Consider the following 14618-nt stretch of genomic DNA (forward strand, 5'->3'; position numbering starts at 1 on the left):
TTTTTCTGCTACTTCTCTTATCATTCAAAGAGCTTGAAGCTTTCACTTGTGGCTAAAATCCTGGGTACTGGAATAATCTCTCCTAAGAATGGCCATGCTCCCTCTCACTGCTACACTGACTGCAGCATGCTACAGGGAGAGAGTTAGCGGATGCATAAGAGGCTAACAAAGAGAACTTCAGGACAGGGTCACTGCCATAAATCAAGTCCAACAGGAAGCCTGGCAGCTCCAGAACAGGGTGAAGAACTCATCTAGATCCAAGAAGAGTATAATCTCAGGGCAGTGGAAGATTCCAGAAGCAGATATGGCTGAGAGGAAGTGAAGGAAGGGCAGAAATTGGGCTTAGCTACACACAGACCACGGGATTAATAAGGTCAAGAAAGCAGGTACCAGTCCTCTGGTTGAAGACATGGTAAAGAACTTGAAAACTGAGAACTCCGGGGCCCCAAATCTGGAAATGATCAGGGAATTCTGGATATCCAAGAGACTGGGGAATACAGGACAAGGATGGGTAACCTTCCAACAGATGTAGACTGAGGAAACAACCACACACTACCCTTGGATAATATTTCCTATTCCCTAAATTTAAAACACAATCTATACATTAAAGACCTTGGTGTTAGGCAGAATAATGGCTCCCCAAAGATGTCCACACCCTAATCCCCAGGACCCATAAATATGGGTCTTTTTCCATGAAAAAGTCAGTTTTGCAGCTGTGATTATGCTTATGGACTTGAGGATGGGAAGATTATCCTGGATTATGTGGGTGGGGCCAGTGCACTCATATGGGCTGTTAAAAATAGAAGAAGAAGAGAGAATATTTGGGCAAAGAGATGTGACAACAGAAAGGCAGCAGAGATTCAAAGCATGAGAAAGACCTGAGCTGCCATTGCAGGTTTTGAAAATGGAAGAAGGGGGCTACAAAGCAAGAAATGTAAGCAGTCTCTAGAAACTGAGAGCCAACCTCAGCTTCCAGCTAGCAAAGAAATGGGAACTTTAGTACTACAATTGCAAGGAGCTGAATTCTAACAACAACCAAAATAGGCAAGGAAATAGATTCTCTCTAACAAGAAGCACAACCTTGACAACACTTTGATTTTAGCCCATTAAAACTGGTCAAACTTCTGACCTACAGTATTGTAACATAAGAAATTTGTGTTGTTTAAGGTGTTTCTGATAATTTGTTATAGGAGCCATAGGAAACCAATACAACCTTTAAAACATAGTCTCTAGAAGAACTTCTTTCTGGGGTGCTCAGCTGGTTAAGCATCTAACTCTTGATTATAGCTCAGGTCATGATCTCCTGGTTCATGAGATTAACCCCCACATTGGGCTCTGTGTTGACAGTGAGGAGCCTGCTTGGGATTTTCTCTCTCCCTCTCTCTCTCTCTCAGCCCTTCTCCCCACCCCCAATCTCTCTCTGATAAATAAATAAACATTTAAAAAATAAAACAAAAGAACTGGTGTCTATATTGGGAGGTAAAAACCTTCAATTGTTCCCAATTGTCCTGAAATAAACTCTAAAACCATCAGAATGGCATCCAAACCTCCTTGAGACCTCCCACCCACCCTACCCATATACTCCCAAAATATTTCTAAATATATCTTCTGCCACTTGACTCTGTGAAATGCAAATATGAGTAAAAGAAATATCAGAAGAAAATGTTAAAAAAAAAAAAAAGCCCAGTGCTCTCTGTATTTTAAGTTGGCAACCTGGTCAAGACCCAGATTTAACAAAGTTAGAGCCATTAAAAAAAATTCCTTGGGGCACCTGGGTGGCTCAGTCGGTTAAGTGTCCAACTTCAGCTCAGGTCACCATCTCACAGCTCGTGAGTTCGAGCCCCGTGTGGGGCTCTGTGCTGACAGCTCAGAGCCTGGAGCCTGCTTCGGATTCTGTGTCTCCCTCTGTCTCTGCCCCTCCCCTGCTCACATTCTCTCTCTCTCTCTCTCTCTCTCTCTCTCTCTCTCTGAAAAATAAATAAACGGTAAAAAAAAAAAAATTAAAAGGTTTACAAATAAACCTTTAACAAAAAAAATTCCTCAAGCTGAAGTCAAGTCTTCAAGTGTTGAAGGCAAGAGCAACCATATTCCAGGCAAGATATTTCCTCTTCACCCATTGCCTATGACTTACACAAAAACAAATCATATTGATCACTATTCAATCAACTCCTCAGTATAAGTTTTTTCTAACAATTTTTTCAGCCCCAATTATTAGAGTGAGTTATCCAAGCACAGTGACCAGCAGCATGGGTTTGGGGCTGAACTATCAAGACTATGAACCATCAAGACTTCTCTGAGTGCCAAGCTGCATTTCACAGATCCCTTTCCCTCTACTATTCCCTGCACTCCTGACTCCTACATCCAAGGTTGTACTGTGTTCTCCCCTTGAGGGAAGTGCCAGCTGGACTTCACTAATGTTATTTCACTGATCTCAATCCCTACGTCCCCAAAAGGATTTTATATTGCATTCTGCCTTGGACAGAGGCAAGTTTACTCCAAAATAAAAATATAGTTTTAAACAGGGGCCATTGAGGGTCACCCAATTCTCATTTCTTTCTTAGATCTCTACTTCTCATTATAGAGATCATCAGGGCCATGGCCTCATCTGGAACCTGGAAACACACTGGAGCCTGGAGTGTCATAACAAAATCTGCTTTGTTCATTTGCATGAACTTAATAAAAATAATAAAGGCACATAGGCCATTATAGTTTGAACATCTACTATACATTAGGCACTGTGTTAGACATTTTGATATGCATTCTTTGCATGTAACTCTTCAAATTTATATTCCTCCACTTACTTGAGGTTTCTGAAAAAAACACAGCTAGTAACTTTCCCAAGACCATATAGTTAATAAACAGCAGACCAAGGATACAAACCTTGATCCAACTGACTCCAAAGCCTGTGCCATTTCCTTTCTGTTTTCCCATAACTACATTTCTAAATACACAGATGTTTCCTACATACTTACTCTTGCTTTTTTCCTCACATAAGGCAAAAAGCTCCTATTTAGATAACATAAGAAGTTTTATGGCTTCTCCCATGATCTCTGATTTTAGCTCCCAGTGAAATATTCTTTGAGGTCTGTAGATAGAGAGTCTTCAGGATTCCTATCTAAAATTAAGGCTTCTCTGGGGACCACTTCATAATATTCTATTTCTATATTCCAGAAAGCGATAGATTTAATCCCAAGATAGGTATAACTAGAATGACAGCACTAGGATATCAACAGGTGATTGGCAATATCATTTCAAATTACATATTTTGTTAAATAACTCTGAAGGAGGAACCAGTCTGCTGTGTTGATTCCACCACATCTCTCCAACCTCCTAACATCACAGCTCCCCAAGTTTAGTCTTGGACTTCTTCTATCTATACTCACCTACTTCCTTAGTGATCTATACCATACATAATCTAACAGTGCCCAAATGTGTATCTCCAGCTTGGGCTTTGCCCTTGACTGTCAGTCTCATATACTCAGCTGTCTACTCAACAGCTACATTTTGATATCTAATCTATATCTCAAACTTAATATGTCCAACTGAACTCCAAGTCTTATTGAAGATGGACCTGCTCCACCCACAGTCTTCCCCATATAAACTGATGACAATCTGATGAGCCTGCAATTTACTCAGGCCAAAAATTCTGGAGTCACTTTTGATTCCTCTCTGTTGTCTCATTTTCAATCTACAGGAAAATCTTGCCAGTTCCACTTCAAAACATTTCCACGATCTTATTACTTTTCCCTGCCTCCACTGCTACCACCCTGGTAAGCCTAGATTATTGCAATATCCTTTTAACTCATCTCCCTTCTGCTACCTTTGCCTTATTAAACTCAACCTATTCTCAATACAATGACCAAAGTGATCTTTTAAATGTTTTTTAGTGCTTATTTATTTATTTTTGAGAGAGAGAGAGAGAGAGAGAGAGAGACAGAGCACCAGCAGGGGAGGAGCCGAGAAACAGGGAGACACAGAATCCGAAACAGGCTCCAGGCTCCGAGCTGTCAGCACAGAGCCTGACTCAGGGCTCGAACTCAGATCATGATATTAGCCAAAGCCGGACACTCAACCGACTGAGCCACCCAGGAGCCTCCAAAGTGATCTTTTAAAATGTAAGCCAAGTTTTACCACTTGCCTCTGCTAAAAACCCTCCAAAGGCTCCCCATCTCAGAATAAAGGACAAAGTCTGCACAGTGGTCTATAAGGACCTTAAAAATCCCACAGCCCCTTTGATCTAATCTCCCACCTCTCCTCCAGCCACACCAGCCTTCTAGCTCTTCGTTGAGCATGTGAGACACTTACTTGCCTCAAAATTTTTGTACTTTTCCCAGATGCATGCATGGCTTACTTCCTAAAATTTTTGCTTAAATGTTATTTTCTCAGCAAAGTCTTATCTGACTACCCTGTTTAAAATTAGAACCCCCACCTCTGATGGAAGTACATGTAAATATTCATCTTCTATGAAAATTTGACAATGCATATGAGAAACCTTATAATTATGCTTATTCACTGCTTTTAGGCTTCTGCTTTTACAGCTTTTCAAAGATGTTTGCTGTAGCACTATAAAGAGCAAAAAACAGGGTGATTGGTGGTGGTAATAAAAATGTCCAGCCAAGAGGCTGTGGAGAAACGGAAACCCTCTTGCACTGTTGGTGGGAATGCAAACTGGTGCAGCCACTCTGGAAAACACTGTGGAGATTCCTCAAAAAATTAAAAATAGATCTACCCTATGACCCAGAAATAGCACTGCTAGGAATTTACCCAAGGGAGAGAGGAGTGCTGATGCATAGGGGCATTTGTACCCCAGTGTTTATGGCAGCACTTTCAACAATAGCCAAATTATGGAAAGAGCCTAAATGTCCATCAACCGACGAATGGATAAAGAAGATGTGGTTTATATATACAATGGAATACTACTTGGCAATGAGAAAGAATGAAATCTGGCCATTTGTAGCAACGTGGATGGAACTGGAAAGTGTTATGCTAAGTGAAATAAGTCAGGCAGAGAAGAACAGGTACCCTATGTTTTCACTCATATGTGGATTCTGAGAAACTCAGTAGAGGACCAGGGGGGAGGGGAAAGGGGGAAAAAAAGTTACAGAGAGGGAAGGGGGCAAACCATAAGAGACTCTTAAATACTGAGAACAAACTGAGGGTTGATGGGGGGTGGGGGAGAGGGGAAAGTGGGTGATGGGCATTGAGGAGGGCACCTTTTGGGATGAGCACTGGGTGTTGTATGGAAACCAATTTGACAGTAAATTTCATTTTAAAAAATGTCCAGCCATAGACTGCTGCTTATAAAAAAAATAAAAAGCATTGCGATCATAAACAATAATATATCCGGTCATTTAAAATGGTATTGTAGAAAGAGCAGAATCAGACGTATAAATACAGAGAACAAATTGAAGTTTGCTGGAGGAAAGGGGTTGGGGGATGGTCAAAATGGGTGAAGGGGAGTAGGAGATACAAGCTTCTAGTTATGGAATAAGTCATGGGGGGGGAGGCATAGCATAGGGTATTTCAATGATATCGCAGTACCATTGTATGGTGACAGATGGTCACTATACTTCTGGTGAGCACAGCATAACATGTAGAGAAGTTGAAACAGTATGTCATACACCTGTAACTAATGTACCAATGTGTGTCAACTATACTCAGATAAAAAAAAACGTAAAAATAAAAAAGAAAATGGTTTTGTAGAAGAATACGTAATGGCAAGAAAACTTTAAGTATAAAGTTCAGTTTATAACATAGTATAGATATTATGGCTCCATTTTTGTCCCCATAGCTATTCACTGAACACTAATCTTAACACTGAGGGACAGGAGGAAAACAAACAAAAAGATCCCTGTCCTCATGGAGTATACATTCTATCTTAAGGATACAGGCAGTTGGGGCACCTGGGTGGCTCAATCGGTTAAGCGTCCGGCTTCGGCTCAGGTCATGATCTCACGGTCTGTGAATTTGAGCCCCGCGTCGGTCTCTGTGCTGACAGCTCAGAGCCTGGAGCCTGTTTCGGATTCTGTGTCTCCCTCTCTCTCTGCCCCTCCCCTGTTCATGCTCTGTCTCTCTCTGTCTCAAAAATAAATAAACGTTAAAAAAAATTTAAAAAAAAAAAGGATACAGGCAGTTAAAGAAATTTAAAATTTTATTGTCAGATAAGTGCTATGGTAGAAAATAAAACGAATTTGGGAGTACTGAGATAACATTTTTTTAAGTTTATTTTGAGAGAAAGAGAGCACATGGGGGTGGGGCAGAGAGAGAGGAGACAGAATCCCAAGCAGGCTCCTCACTGTCAGTACTGAGCCCCACACAGGGCTCAATCTCACAAACTGAGATCATGATGTGAACCGAAATCAAGAGTCGGGCGCTCAGTGGACTGAGCCACCAGGCACCCCATGGGATAACATCTTAGAGGAAGAACGGAGATTCACTTGGCAAAGATGACCCCAAACCTGAGCATGTTCTGAGACTCCGGGGGGGGGGGGGGGTGCGGTGGATGCACCTAGGTGGCTGAGTCGGTTAAGCCTCCGAATTTAGGCCCAGGTCATGATCTCACAGTTTGTAAGTTCGAGCCCCACATCAAGCTCCGAGCCTGGAACCTGCTTCGGATTCTGTGTCTCCCTCTCTCTCTGCCTCTCCCCTGCTCATGCTCTGTCTGTCTCTCTCAAAAATAAATAAACATTAAAAAAATTAAGAATCCTTGGGAATGCCAGGAAAGCAGTAAATGGATTGGAAGGTGTTGTGGGAGGTGGCGTCTCCATTCCTAGAGACATCAGGACTAACATTCTAAGGTAGTGAGAATGCCATAATCGGGGTGAGGGAGTGGCATGGGGATGTGTTTATGGCGAGGTGTAATAATAAAGTGTGACAGAAGGTGGGTCCTGCATCTGAGTGTACCCACATGATGCTGAGGACAAAAAAGCAAAGGAAAGGCAAAGGGTGTGAGAGCTCTCCAGGGACATCTAGAACATGAATCTCAGAAGTAATGATGTGGCTGGCAAGTGCTCCCACCAGAACCCTGGGAAGACCCAAAGCCAGCTGGTACAAAGCTAGGGGCTTTGGGGCTCATCAAATGCAACACCAGCCGTTCCTCCAACTCTTTTTCTAGCTCCGTAGAAATACTCAGGGTGCTGAATTACAAAACCTCATTAAAGGAAAGAAAGCCTGAACTGTTGACACCTATCTTTTTCTTAAAGTTTTAATTTAAATTCCAGTGAGGTAACAGAGAGGGTAATATTAGTCTCAGGGGTAGGATATAATGACTCAACACTTACATATGACACCCAGTGCTCATCCCAAGTGCCCTCTTCAATCCCCATCACCTAGGTCACCCATCCCCCCCACCCACCTCCCCTCTGGTAACCATCAGTTTGCTCTCTAGAGTTGAGTCTGTTTCTTGTTTTATAGTCATCTTTTACCCTATATTCAATATAAGTTCATCTCAACATGATACTGTTAATTAAATTGATGACACATCAGGAAAACTTCAGTGCTTTTAATGCTCTTTAACCTTTGCTGCACATTGGAACTGCCAGGGGAGACTTAAAAGACATAATGCTTAGGTCCCATCTCAGAGATTCTAATTTATTGGCTTTGGGCAGGACCTGAGCATTGGGATATCTCTTATGCAACCAAAACTGAAAATCCAAAACTAACTTGCACCATAAAGCTTACATTATCTATGGCTTTCTCAGAATTTTACAGAATACTAGAGACTGTGAAAAACAATCTTTTAAAAGCTCATGTTTACTAATGGTTTCATACTACCATATAGAAACACATTAGCTTTTGTGTATTAACCTTATATACAACTATCTACCTTTCTAAGTTAACTTATTTCCTAATATTTTTTAGATTATTGGGATTTTCTACGTACATAATCATATCTTCTTAAAATAACGACAGTCTTAATAGTATGATGTATAAACCTGTCAAATCACTAAGTTGTACACCTGAAACTAATGTAACATTGTGCGTCAACTATACTCAAATAAAAAAGGAAAGAACATAATGGCAGGTTTATTTCTTCTTTTCCAACCATTATATCTGTAATTGCTTTAATATGACTTTAGGTATATAATTCAGTGGTTTTGCATATATTCACAGAGTTAAACAATTATCACCACTAATTTTAGAACAGTTTTCTTGACCCCAAAAGAAACCCTGTCTCCATAGCAGTCACTACCCATTAGCTCTATCTTCCAGCCCCTGGAAAGCTCTCACCTAATTTCTAGCTCTATAGATTTGACTATTTGGGGCCTTTCATATAAGTGAAATCATATAATTAGTATTGTGACAGGCTTCTCTCCTCAGCACGTTTCCAAGTTTCATCTATGTTATAACATGTATCACTACTTCTTTCCTTTTTACAGCTGAATAATATTCCACTGTATGAGTGTGTGTGTGTGTGTGTGTGTGTGTGTGTGTCTGTGTGTGTATGTATGTATAATGCCACATTTTGTTTACCCATTCATATGATGATGGACATTTGAGTTGTTTCCATTTCTTGACTATTAGGAACAATGTTTCCATGAATATTCATGCACAAGCTTTTGTGTAGACATGAATTTGGGATTTCTCTTGGCTGTATACCTATAAGTGAAACTGCTGGATTTTATAAGTATATGCTTAATATTCTGAGGCACTGCCAAGCTGTTTTCCAAAGTGGCTGCACCAGGTTATATTCCTACCAGTAATGAATGAGAATTCCAATTTCTTCACATCTTCACCAACATGTAGTATTGTCTTTTTTATTATAGCCACCTAGTAGGTATGAGGTGCTATCTCATTGTGGTTGTGACTTGCATTTCCTTAACGACTAAGGATGTTGGCCACCTCCGTGTGCTTGTTGGCCATCGGTATACCTTCTTTGAAAAAATAACTATTCAAAGCCTCAGGTCCAGTTTTTTATTAGAAGGTCTTTTTATGATAGAGGTATAAGAGTTATTTATATATCTCAGATACTAGTGCCTTATTATTTGCAAATATGCAAATATTTTGTCCTATTCTATAGTTGCCTTTTTACTTTTTTGATGGTGTCCTTTGAAACACAAATGTCTTTTTTAATTGTTGAAGTCTGATTTATCTATTTTGTTGTTGTTACTTGCACTTCTGGTGTCATATCTAAGAAACCATGGCTTAACCTAAGGTCACCAAGATTTATTACCATAAGTTTGTACCTAAGAGTTGTGTAATTGTAGGTATTACACTTAGGCCCATGATATATTTTTAGTCAATTTTTGAACAGTGTGAACTAAGGATCAACTTTACTCTTTTCTATGTGGGTATCCAGCTGTTCCAGCAAACTTTGCTGAAAAGATTTCTTTTATTGTTGAATTGTTTTGGCACCCTTGACTAAAGTCATTTCACCATAGTGTGAGGGTTTATTTCTGGACTCTAGATTCTGTCCCATTCATTCATATTCTGTCCTTACACAAGTACCACACTGTCCTGATCACTATAGCTTTGAACTAAATTTTGAAATTGAGAAGTGTGAAGCCCCCCAAATTTGTTCTTTTCCAAAATTCTTTGGGTTATTATGGGTCTCCAGCAAAATCATATAAATTTTAGGACAAGCTTGTCAATTTCTGGGGAAAAAAAAGCCAACTGGGATTCAGATAGGGATTGCATTTATCTGTAGATCAATTTGGGGAATACTGACATATTAACAATATTAAGTATTCTAATCCATGAACACGGGATGTCGTTCCATTTATTTAGGTCTCTTTAATTTCTTTCACAATGTTTTAAAGTTTTCGGGGTGTATTATACTTCTATTAAAACATTCCTATGTATCTTATTCTTTCTAAAGTAACTGTAAATGAATGTCCTCTTAATTTCATTTTTAAGATATTCATTACGAGTGCACAGATACACAATTGATTTTTGTATATTGACCTTGTATTCTGTAACCTTTCTGAAGTTGTTTATTATTTATCATGAATTCCCTAGGACTTTCTATATTCAAGATTTTCTATCTTGTAAGTCTTTTCAAAAAACAAACAACTTTTTAATATATATGTCAGAAGAAGCAATACACACAAAGAGATAACTTAAGAGAATTTAACTAAAGATTTATGAAGATGTAGGCAAGGTTAAAGGAAATAACAAGGGATGATGAAGTACCCACATACTCAGGAAGCCACTGCCAAAGCACATTTATCTGGCATTTATATACTATTTTCTGTATCTCTAATTATTCCTTGCCAGTGCAAATATTTAAAATTATTTTTCCCAAAGACTAGTATAATAATAACATTGAGGGTAAATATTTATAGTTACTACTATGCACCAGGCACTCTTCTATGTACTTCACATATATTAATTCATTTAATCCTCATGATGAATTTATGACCAAAAAAAAAGCCTTTTCTGCTATACAGTGGTATATGTGTTCTTATAAAACTTCAAACTCTATAAAATCATATACAGAAAAATTAAAGAGCTTGTGAGGAAAATAACATTGAATTATACTACTGAAAACTTATGCATCTTTGTAACCAGAGCACCAACTGAAATAAAAACAATCCTAATAAAAATCCTAAAAGAGTGCTCACTTCAGCAGCACGCATACTAAAGTGAAACAATACAGAAAGATTAGCATGGCCCCTGTGCAAGGATGACAGAGAAAAATAAATGCAAAAAAAAAAAAAAAAGTCCTACAAAGATGTGTCTCAGCCAGCCTTTGCACTCAGCATCAGTCACATAATTGACAACCCTTAAACTGGGGTTTGTTCTTCCTTCAAATCTTTGAGGGCAGTAATTTCTAGAGATCAGTTTCATTCCAATTTAAAAATCTGAATCAGAGAAGGCCTCATCTAACAACACACTTAAAAAAAAAACAAAAACAACACTGGATGAATGTTTTCGCAGATACCTAATCTTTATTCACAATTTTTCCAGTAACTTAACGTGGTGTAGAATGTAGAGGTTCTTGAAGCCACTCTACTATTCCCACCAAAGGAAAGCACTTCAGTTACGTTTTCAGATTTTTTCTTAAAAGCCATATATTGGTAAGGCTTTCCTTACCAATAGTTTCTTTTGTCTTCAATCTATATGCTGATTTTTTTGGTCTATTTCTCCCATTTCCATTACTTCCCTCTATCACATATTGTAGCACTGGCAATTATTTGTGCTAGATACTTAGAATCATTTCCAGTTATACACAACATTGACTCCCTTAATACAGGTGTGAATGTGACTTCACATTCCTGCCAAATCCTTTAGAACTTCAAGATCTTCCTGGATTGCTAAAACATTTCAGAATTTGCTCACTAACTTCATGATCATCAACCCACTAAGCCTTCACTGACATTTTTATAATTGACCCCCGTATATAATCAATACAAAATAGGTCACTAGTCAGAAAAATACTTCTAAACTTTTCTTCTTGGTGTTATTTGAAAATAAGAATAAAATACTAAAATAGAATGTAATGCAAAATTTTTTTCTGCATTCTACTGAGGAGTGTCATAGTTGTGATCTGCTCTTCCTCAAAGTTTTATGAACTTTTCTTTGATATTCTTATGATATCCTTGTAAACTTTCCTCTCTGATATTTTTAAATTCTTCTGTAATGTGCTTAAACATGAAGGGTCCCCCCACCTTCTCTGTTTTGTTTGACATCCTTTTGTGTCTTTCAATCCTTGGTCATTAATTCTTCAACCATTTCATTCCTTCCCCTCATTTCTCCCATCTCCTCTGGGACTCCAGTCACACAATAATTATTCCATTATTTCTATGTGCCATATAGCTTTTCTCTTCTTTTACATTTTCCATCTTTTTATGCTTCCTGCTACCTTCTGAGAGAGTTCTTTGAGCTGAACTTCCAGTTCAGATTATAAATCTTCATTAGCTCACCATCAGCCACATCAATTCTGCTCCTTAATCTAATTCTTGAGTACTTCATTTCATTTAACTTAAAAATACATATTTCAGAAACCAAAAAGAAATCAGATTTTTCCTCGCCCCAGAGCCTGTTGACTAGGGCAGGTGTGTGACCTAGAATCAGCCAACCAGAGGCTCACAGGCAGGACTTTGGACCTTGGAGCTGTGACTCAGAGGGACACACTCTCAAAGGTGGGGCAGTGTCACAGACACAATGCCGACAGTAGAAATGTGAGAGCAAAGTGCCAGCATCAGTCCCTATAGAGTGACTTGGTTGTGTTCTCAGCTGTTTATATTCTCTTGGTTCCCATTCTGATCTTGACTTTCCAGCCTTCCCACTGATTCTGTGAGACAGCCAATTTCTTCCAACAGATGTATTTTCTCCTTAAGTCATTTGAAGTTGGACATGAGGTGGGCTATGGGAAAAGTACAGGACAGCTGAGGCACTAATTTCTTCCTTCTACAGCTCAGATTCTATAGATACTGTCAGAAGTTAAAGTTCAAAACAGAAAAGCTGAAAACATATTACTTAAAGTTATAAAATTAATGACAAATAAATAAAACGAATCAAATTTAGGAGAGGGGAATGGTTTCGGTTGAGATAATGCCCAAACTTTGATGAATGGGCTTCAAAAGTTATAGTTCAAAGTTTATAAACCAAGTAAGAAAGCAAAATCGAGTTGAGAGAGTTGAGAAAATAATCACTAGAAGAACTATGGCAAATGGCAAAATATGACCATATCCAGGCAGTAGGACTAATAATAGGGAGCTGAATGAAAACTCGTTACTTTTTGAAACTTTTTAGACTTCCTGTAAGCTGCATCATCACAGATCCTACTGCATAATAGAAAGGAAGGCTAGTAATGTCTACACACACACACACACACACACACGCACACGCACACATGTGCACGTGGTTCCAGTTGCAGCTCTGAGAATGCAAATTAGGAAAGATGCAATTACATAGGAATCAATTCAAGAGCACAGATTTGCCTTCTGATTTGTTTCCTTGGATAAAATACAAAGCAGCCTCACCACATCATGAACTAAATCATGTTTAGAAAAGGAAGAAAATCCAGTCCCTAAAAGTGGGTAAATGCAAGTGTTTTGTCCCTAGGAAAAGCAAGTCATAGAAACTTCAGTTGTGATTGGGGATCTCGGCTCCCAGGCAACCCACCAACACCAAACTTGAAAGATTAGTTATTTCACCTGTTGAAACACACTCATAAACTTGGGCATTCCACCGGCTAATCCTAGCATGAAGTCTTATAAGCACGAACAAGAGGAACTTAAGGTTTACTGGAAAGAGCACAAGACCTGTGGTCCAAACTCTGGGAACGTTTTACCTGCGAAGTTTACCAGCTGATGATCTTGAGCAAATCACTGCTCCAGCCTGAGTTTTGTGACCTATAACATAAAGATAGAAATGCTAACTACATGGAGTTGTTACTAAAATCAAACGAAATAATAGACAATATATGAGAATGCCTGATAAAATGGAAAGCCTGACACAAATGGTTGGTACTATTATTATCGTTATTGCAACAGTTGGTCATAAAGGACATCTGGATAGATATAGGCATGGCATAATGGAAAGTTCATCCTACTACTAAAAATACAACCAAGGGGAAGCATCTCTACTTGAAATGGATGGATATTATCATTCCCAGAAGACAAAAAGACAGTGCTGGACCTCACACAACTCACAGTGACATCAGAGAAGCGAGTTCTCCCTGAATGGTGACCAACACCCACATGTGTCTAGCATGTACTTCAGTTCTCAGCTTTAGGTAAGGAAAAGACACATGTTGGGGAGAACAGATAAGTAAAAGTGGATTAATTAGCATGGTTCAAGAGAAGTGAAAAAAATGTTAGGTTTATCAGTTGAATTCCAGATTCCCTGGAACTGAATCAAAAGAAATGTGTTCAAACAAGGCTAAAAGGAAGACTGAGAAAGTTCATAAAAAGAAGGATGGGATTCAGAGAAGCCTCAGGCAAAGCTAGCTTGTTTAGCATGGTAGCATGATGTCAGGGGATAAGCCCAGGACCCAGAGCCAGGAAACTGAGTTTTGGTCCCAGAACTGCCATGGGCTCTCAGTTTCTTTTTTTTTTTTTTTCTTTTTTTTTTTTTGAAGAAGAAGAAGAAGAAAGAGAGACAGAGCATGAGCAGGGGAGGAGCACAGAGAGAGAGTCACACAGAATTCAAAGCAGGCTCCAGGCTCCATGCTGTCAGCACGGAGCCCCATGCGGGGCTCAAACTCACGAATCGTGAGATCATGACCTGAGCCGAAGTCGGACGCTCAACAGACCGAGCCACCCAGGCGCCCCAGGGCTCTCAGCTTCTTTATAAAATAAAAGAGGAATTGTAAAGGGTGCCTGGGTGACTCAATTGGATAAGCGTCTGACTCCTGGTTTCGGCTCAGGTCACAATCTCACAGTTCATGAGTTCAAGCCCCGCGCTGGTCTCCATGCTGACAGCACAGAGCCTGCTTGGGATTCTCTCTCTCCCCTCTCTCTCTGCCCCTCCCCTGCTCACGCGCATGCACGCTCTCTCTCACTCTTTCTCTCAAAATAAACATTAAAAAAAAGAGGAACCACACTGAGATATCATCTCACACCAGTCAGAGTGGCTAAAATGAACAAATCAGGAGACTATAGATGCTGGAGAGGATGTGGAGAAATGGGAACCCTCTTGCACTGTTGGTGGGAATGCAAACTGGTGCAGCT

At 39.5% G+C, this 14618-nt stretch overlaps 1 non-coding gene across 1 annotated transcript; it reads left to right on the forward strand.

The window, feature by feature from the left end:
• The first annotated feature begins 10554 nt into the window (after positions 1 to 10554).
• On the forward strand, positions 10555 to 10656 carry LOC113604270 (U6 spliceosomal RNA). The gene has a single exon (XR_003426148.1). It is a non-coding gene; the product is annotated as a U6 spliceosomal RNA (small nuclear RNA).
• Positions 10657 to 14618: the final 3962 nt, after the last annotated feature.

The sequence above is a fragment of the Acinonyx jubatus genome, chromosome A2 (genome assembly GCF_027475565.1).
Source record: "Acinonyx jubatus isolate Ajub_Pintada_27869175 chromosome A2, VMU_Ajub_asm_v1.0, whole genome shotgun sequence".
Lineage (NCBI taxonomy): Eukaryota > Metazoa > Chordata > Mammalia > Carnivora > Felidae > Acinonyx > Acinonyx jubatus.